Source organism: Amborella trichopoda, chromosome 3 (assembly GCF_054954075.1).
Source record: "Amborella trichopoda isolate Santa Cruz 75 chromosome 3, AtrichopodaSantaCruz75HAP2 v2.0, whole genome shotgun sequence".
In the NCBI taxonomy this organism is placed as follows: domain Eukaryota; kingdom Viridiplantae; phylum Streptophyta; class Magnoliopsida; order Amborellales; family Amborellaceae; genus Amborella; species Amborella trichopoda.
Window position 1 is genome coordinate 23,673,353 of NC_142338.1, and position 8,075 is coordinate 23,681,427.

Here is an 8,075-nt window from a genome sequence, read left to right on the forward strand (position 1 = left end):
CTTTCAACTCCTTCAGTTTTGCTGGGGCTATCCTATAAGGGGCTTTAGAGATGGGGGCAGTGCTAGGGACCACATCTATCTCAAATTCTATTTCTCTGACTGGGGGTAGAGAGGTTAACTCTTCAGGAAAGACCTCTGGATAATCTCTCACCCTCTATATTTCTTCTAACTTAGACCGGTTATCCCGATTTTCCACTACGTAAGCTAGATACCCAACACATCTTTTAGCCAGTAATTGGGAAACCCGAATAGCTGAAATAAAATGCAGATGGGAAACATCCTTAACACAAAAAATTTTTAACTCACGCTGGTTTGGGCATCTAAGGGTTACAGTCTTATCACGACAATCCACAGTAACATGGTGTGTGGATAGCCAATCCATGCCCAAAATAATGTCAAAGTCTTGGATATCTAACAATATCAAATCTATAAGTAGTATACAACCTTCAAGCAATACCCCACAATGTTTATAAATAGTATCAGTTTCTATATATTCCCCCAATTATGCACACTACCAATGTCCAGTCAAGCAAGGAAGGTCTAACACTTATATGGCATGCAAAGTGAGGTACAACAAAAGAGTGTGTAGATCTAGGATCAACCAGAATTTTAGCTTCAATGCCGCAAGCGGAGAGCATACCTTTGATAACTGAAGTTGATGCCTTAGCTTCCTTCTCAATGAGAACAAACATCCGACCTTGAGTCTTTAGTTGGTTCTCAGGTCCCCTTATTGGGCAATCTCTAATTTGGTGGCCCAGCTTGCCATATCTGAAGCATGCCCTAGTCTTCTTTCGGCAATCAGTTGTCGAGTGATTTTCTTTCCCATAGTGTGGGCACATCGGGCGCCGAATCTCTCTTACATCGCCCGGCTTCTTGCCTCTTTGATTTCTTCCCCCCCCTCTAAAGTGTCTCTTCGGTAGTCGAGCTTTTCTCCCCAAGTTTCCAAATTGGGCTGGTCTCATCTTCTAGTTTCCACCAACCCAGAACTCTTTGCAGTCCCTCTCTATTTTCATGGCTAAATCTACCAAAGGGGAGAAAGCATTCAGATTCGCTGATATCACCTTGCCCCTTATTTTTGACCTAAGGTCCCTCTCAAACTTATTTGCTTTCCTCACCTCAGTATTGATGATGTGTGGCGCATACCTCGACAACTTAGTAAACTTTGCTGCATACTGTTCCAGAGTTAAATTTCCCTATTGTAGCTTGATAAACTCTACTTCTTTTCTTTCTCGTACTGAATCAACAATGTACTTCCGGACTCTTCCCAAGACTTTTTCATTGAGTCTCACCAGTGCTCAGCGTCCCCTTCAAGCATGAAAGTTCCTAGCCTTACTTTCTACTCATCAGTACAGTTTAAAACTTTGAATATCTTCTCCATCTGTCTTCTCCACCTCTCAGCCTTTTCTACTCTCCCAAGCTCTAAGAAGTTCGGAGAAGCCAACCTCCTAAACTTCTCTATCAAGATACTATCATTCGAGCCAGGGGTAGGGGTAGATGGGGCTAGCATAGCTTCCTTCATCATCAGTGTCATGCCCCCTAAAGTCCTGACAAACTCTCTGAGAGCATTAATGTTTTCGTTACTAGAGCTTGCATTATTAGCCCGTATCATCTGCATCTTCAACCTAAGATAAAAACACTTAGTTACTAATCTACCCAAAACTATTTTAAAGACACTTCTAACTCCCTAGGCCAAAAACCCTATCCTGGCTACTCTGATACCATAACTGTTATGACCCCACCCCCTGACCCCCATCGGAGGGTGACAGAGTGTAGGATTGCAACCAAAGGTCGCGTATGTCACTCAGGTGGGAGTGGTATCAACATGTATTATAAGTGTGGAATCAAAGCAAACCACGATAAGAAGATAAAACTCATCCATCAAGCGATAAAAAACATAATAAATTTAAACCATTAACTTCATTTATCTCCAAAAGTCTTTACAATAACGTTTGAGTCTTACAAGCCTAACATTCATCTCAAAATATTGCATCAAAAAGAATAATACGTGGCAACGCCACCTGACATCTACAAAGCCAAGAAGAAAATCCTGAGCGGTTTGAACTTCGAACACCTGCTATCACCGGTACGCTGCTCACCACACGCAATCAGGCACTAATGCTCTACACAGATGAAATAAGAAAAGTGATCAATAAGCTCAATAAGTAGATCACTGCCCTTACATTCCTGACTATCAGTAAATGCATAATAACATGTCCATGGTTTGTCAGAAATCACATTTGTCTCACAGAGTATGATCACACATTAGAGTTTATATGAATATTGTATAAAGATGGTAGGATTCAATTAATAGAGCATTTCTTGTTCTCAAGAGGACCTCAACCTGTGTAAAAAGTATAGATACAGTCAGATGTTCATACAAAATACATAATTCAAATACGCAGAACAGACGAATTCAGATAAGCAGAACATAATAAGTTACTCCCGAAGTAAAAGTCACATCGATCAGGTCAAGTTAACCTTGAAACTTGGGACTTCTACTCTCATTCAGAAGGGAGGATAATGACAAGTGGAGGTCCCACTTTGTAATATCCTCACTCACGCACACATCCCCTGCGCGCTTTGGGGTTTTCTATAGGCTGAGGCCTTGCAAAACATGACCCTCCTCTCTTGTGCCGTTAGGCAAGAGGGCGTTGCACTACCATTGGAGAACCAAATATGTAGTGCCCATGAAAATTTGAAAGGCGCGACCCTCTTAGTTAATTACAATTACATCTGGACTCCACTCCTATCATAGGAGTCGAGGTACAGTATACCCCACTACCAATGGAGGACCCATTGCATAGCAGTCAGATATAAGTATTCATATAATAAAAACATAAGGTCTACTACCAATGGAGGGCCCATTACGTAGTAGTCAGATATCAGTATTCATATAACATAAACATAAGGTCTACTACCAATAGAGGACTCATTACGTAGCAGTCAAATATCAATATTCATATAACAAAAATATAAGGTCTACTACCAATAGAGGACCCATTACGTAGCAGTCAGATATCAGTATTCATATAACAAAAACAAAAAGTCTACTACCAATGGAGGATCCATTGTGTAGAAGGCAGATATCAATATCCATATAACAGAAATAGAAGGTCTACCAGCAATGGAGGACCCATTGCGTAGCTATCAGATATCAGTAATCATATCAGAAATAGAAGGTCTACTACCAATGGAATTGCGTAGCACTCAAATATCAGTATTCATATCACATTTGACAGTATTCATTATTCATATGAGAGAAACCATGTAGCACAAACACAGGGTGCCGGTATCGGTATCGCATGATAACATTATCAGTCATAGAACCTCGATGTTGGTGTCACAGAATAATAGTAATAGTGTCCATAAGTGTTACGGCTGCAATTTCAAGCCGTGACCTCTAGTTATAAATAGGGTCATAACTTTCAATTCACTTGGAATTTAAAGATAGTTCCAAAATCAATTTTGTGCTAGACACAACCATATTTTTAAATAGGGTAGATTGAAAGCATATGAACCTTGTTTGGCCCCTCAAAAGTATAAAATAATAGAGACATTAAATCCAAAATCTGTCGTACAGTGAAGGCAGTGACATGTCTTTAAAACTTAATCCATAACACGAAATCAAGAAGAGATTTCCAAAAGTTCTCAAGATGTGAATTGAAGCTTACGTACATACTGCTCAAATGGCAGTATTTTGGGAGAAAATGGACACATTTTGGTCAGTGAAAATCCATGACATCAGGGACATCGATTCTATATTTTACTGAAACTGTCCACAGTGACCTACTAGAATATTTTGAACTATAACTTTACATACATGAAGAATCAGAACAAGATGAAAACATGAACAATGAAATAAACTCATAAATATTTCTAATGGCTTTGACTTGGTGTCATTTTGACTTCAATTTCTTAGTCGAAGTCTCAGTTCAACAGAACTAATATTCTTGAAAATTATCGCAGTCTGCTAACAGTGACATATATGCATAAAATAAAGTACATCTTCCAAACTATCGAGAGTGGCAACTAGTCATAAACACCAAACTCAAAATAGACTCATAGATATTTCTAATCGTGGTAATTTTAGGCCAATCAGATGTCATTTTCTTTGTCAAAATCTCATCACAATTGCAGGTAACATTTCTGGAAAATCACAGTGTAAGCATGGCATGTTCCAAAACCTATTCCATAACTTCCAATCCATCCAAGATAAGAACATGAAACCAAATATAGCTTAAACTAGACTACCAAGAGCATCTGACCAGAAATTTTTAGGCTCAATAGAATGATAACAGTGTCTAACAATTCATACAAAGAATGTCAAATTTCTGAAAAAATAGAGCTCAAATACGTTCATGCCATCTTATTCTTTTACCCAATTTCTATACAACCTCATGTCTCATCTCATGCTTAAACTCAAGCTTCATTCATGGCTAAATCTTGCTTCATACATGATTAAATTCATGCTTCATACAACTTGATGCAAAGGGTAGAAATCCACTTACTTAAACAACAATCGTGCCTTCTCCAATCTTCCTTCTACAACTCTCACCCACCCAACAATGGCTGCCCTCCAAAGTTATTTCTCCAAACTTGCCTTAGAGAGAGAGAAGAGATGATGGAAGAGTGAGTGGCGTGGGTGATAGAGGAGGCTTAAATACTAATGAGGGTGGGGTGGCTGTCCAAGTGGCGTCAAGAGGTAATAAAATATGGATTGGTGGCTCCCACATCAGCATGCATTCTACAGTGGAACTTACAACCCATGTGTCATAGTGCCGCAGCAGGCATTGTGCAGCCGGCGCTACGTACATGGCAATGCTTCTTGATCACTTCGTCACGAGCTCTTCTCCTCTTTTATCGTCATGCGCACTTCGCCCCGTGCTCTTTCTTCTTCTCGTTCCTATCGCCATGCGCCCTTCATCATGCTCTCTCTCTTCTTCTCCTTCCTTTCACCGCGTGCACTTTGCCACTCTCTCTCTCTTCTCTTTGTTCCTATCGCCGTGTGCACTTCACCACGCCCTCTGTCTTCTTCTTCTCTCCTATCACTGCACGCACTTCACCGCGCGATGTTTCTTCTTCTTCTCTCCTATCGTCACTCGCACTTCACCACGTTCTCTTTCTTCTTCTCCTTCCGATCACCACGCACTCTTTGCAGCGTGCTCTCTCTTCTTCCTCTCTCCTATCGCATCATGCTCTTTCTTCTTCTCCTTCCTATTGCTGCGTGCACTTCGCCGTGCGCTCTCTCTTTTTCTTCACAGTTGGCGATAGCCCTCTCTCTCTCTTCACTGTCACCGATAGCATGAGTGGTGGTAACACTAACTCATAGCCGCCCGTGCTCCTTCTCCATCAGACTTTTCCTGCTGCTCATTTCTTTCTGGCTGGGAAAAGGCTCAATCCTTACATCTAGCCCTTGAATGGCGAGCCACAAGATTCACTCCTCAATGACCAACTACATAGTAGGTCATATGAAGGAATGTTGTTACGATGTCTCTCACATGAAGTAGGACAAACAACATTAAAAGAGGTGCATGATGAGGTATGCGACATGCACCAATCCGGATCCAAGTTATACCACCAACTACATCGGATGGGGTATTTCTGACCCACTATGGTGAAAGATGCATTTAAGTATGCAAAGAGATGCCACGTATGCCACGAACACACTAACTATATCTGCCAATTACCGGAGCTGTTGCATCCAACTCTCATGACTTGGCCTTTCTCTCAGTTGGAAATGAATATTGTGTGACCCATTACCTCAGCCTCAGCAAATGGCCATTTATATATATTGGTAGCTATTGACTATTAATCTAAAGCCATCCCTCTCTAGAGAGTAACCGACAAGACAATGGCTGACTTTGTTTGCCACCACATTGTGTATCGGTTCGAGGTACTGGATAGAATTATATAAGACAATGGATCCCCATTCAAGAACGATCACATTCATCAATTGGCCAGTCAATTTAATATCGATTGGAGGTATTCGTCCATGTACAATAAAAGGGTAAATGGACAAGTCGAAGCCTTGGACAAAAGGCTTCGCTAAGGATAATTTAAGAGACTCGAGCCTCATTTTATCATCATCTTGATGATCTATTAACTCCTAAACCGAAGACCTAGGGTTAATCTCATCAGTCTCGAGACTTCAAGAAGATAAGAGGCTCTGGTGGGCCTCGCCAGGCTCATTTTTAATAGTCAAACTCGCAGGCAATAAGTCGCGTAAAGGTCCAAGTGCTTCATCAAGTTAGCCTCTATCTAAGCATAGAAGAGAGAGCAAAGAAGAGGGGTCGAGCCCTCCTTTTGTTCAAGGAAACTTGGTGGTGAGAAAATCAGGGAAGGGACATTCTCCCTCTTCCATCAATCCAAAAGAAACTAGTGGGGCTCGGGCTTCGAGCCAAAAGTCAATATATGAGAGGCTGAGTGTGGCTCGTGACATTGCTCCTTTAGCCAAAACGACCTTCATATCAGACATAATTTTGTGGGAGGCACTAGAATCTGTCGATACAGACTCTCAAGGGAAGAGAAAGCTAGACGACCCTTCTCCTTCAAATAGGTCTTCCAAAAAGGCTAAGAGCTCAAGCCTTCCTGAAGGGTTTAGGGAAACATCTTGTACTCCTCCATCGACTACTTCGGCCTGGCCATTCCTAGCAGAATCACAAGGAATTATGTGGTTAGGGCGGCTCCCTTTACGTAGGGGCTTCATCAAAAGGTGACGCTAAGAAGTCTGCAAAACTAGGAGTTATTACAATAGACCCTTCTCTTGTCCAGATTCTCTAGCTCTAGACTCAGAGGTGCCTAGGGAAAACTTTTCAGTTGTTGGGGAGAAAATGGAGACTTCAATGGACCGAGAAGAGGGGCTTATTGATGCCTTGTAGGGTCTTGACCCTTTCCCATGGTCAAGTGAGAGCTCTTCTTCTGATTAGAGCAAAACATAAAGTCTTGCTTTGGAGGCTAGACTTGCAATGGATGAACTATGAATAGCAAAAGGAAAAACCCGTATCGAGGAGGAGGATCCTCTAGCGGTTGATTTGTCCACTGTAGTTATTGTGTTGAAAGTGGGCTCGTTAGCTACATCATTGCTCATCGAAGCTGACGTAAATGCAGGGCTTGCTATGGTTCATGGTCTATTGAAGAGAGGCGAGTTCTCTTATGGTGATCCGCCTGAGTTAGGACTTCCAGCCCCATCAACTAGGCTTGATAGGACCAAACTTCCAAGTATTTGAAAACTTGTTGTTTTTTTTTTCTTTTCAGGAACTAATTGGTCGAGTTTCTATTCCTTACTTTCTGTCAGATTTCAGGCTTGGTCTTTACTTAGACCACGGACGAGGCTACAATTCAAACCTCTCAAGCCGCTTTTGATACCATTGTACTGCAGGGAGCTCCAAAGGGTGATGTCACTGCAACTGTGGGAAGGAATTGAGCACTACCAAAGTCCTTGAGGTGTCAGAGCATGATCCCGTGGAGGACTTGGTTGAGCTTGTTGAGGATCTTGAGAGCCTTGTAGAGTCAGTATTCAAAGATCTTTCTTCTGCCCCATAAACCAACGAATATGGGGTTGTTGAGGTAGTATTCTTTTTATCATCTGGTAAGTCCAAAAAGCCTCGGGGAGTCTTTTGCTCCAATCATGCTGGCCCTTTTTCATGGTCTTTTTTAAGACCTGACAAAGGCTTTTGTTAAAGGCTTCGGCTTGTCCATTTTCCCTTGGGTTATACATGGACGAATACCTCTAGTCGATATTAAAGTGACTTGTAAATTGGCGAATGTGATCATTCTTGAATGGAGACCCATTGTCAGATATAATCCTATTCGGAACCCCAAACCGAAACTCGATATGGTGATGGACAAAGGCGCCACTATCTTGCCAGTAAGCAGTCAATGGCTGCTAATATATATAAATTGTCATTTGTTGATGCTGGGGTAATGGGTTCCATGATATCCATTCCCCACTGAGAAAAGGGCTAAGCCATGAGAGTGGCATGAAACGGTTTTGGTGCTTGGTGAATATAGTCAGCGTGTATTTGACACGCATGACATTTCTTTGTGTATTTAACTCCATTCTTTGCCATAGTGGG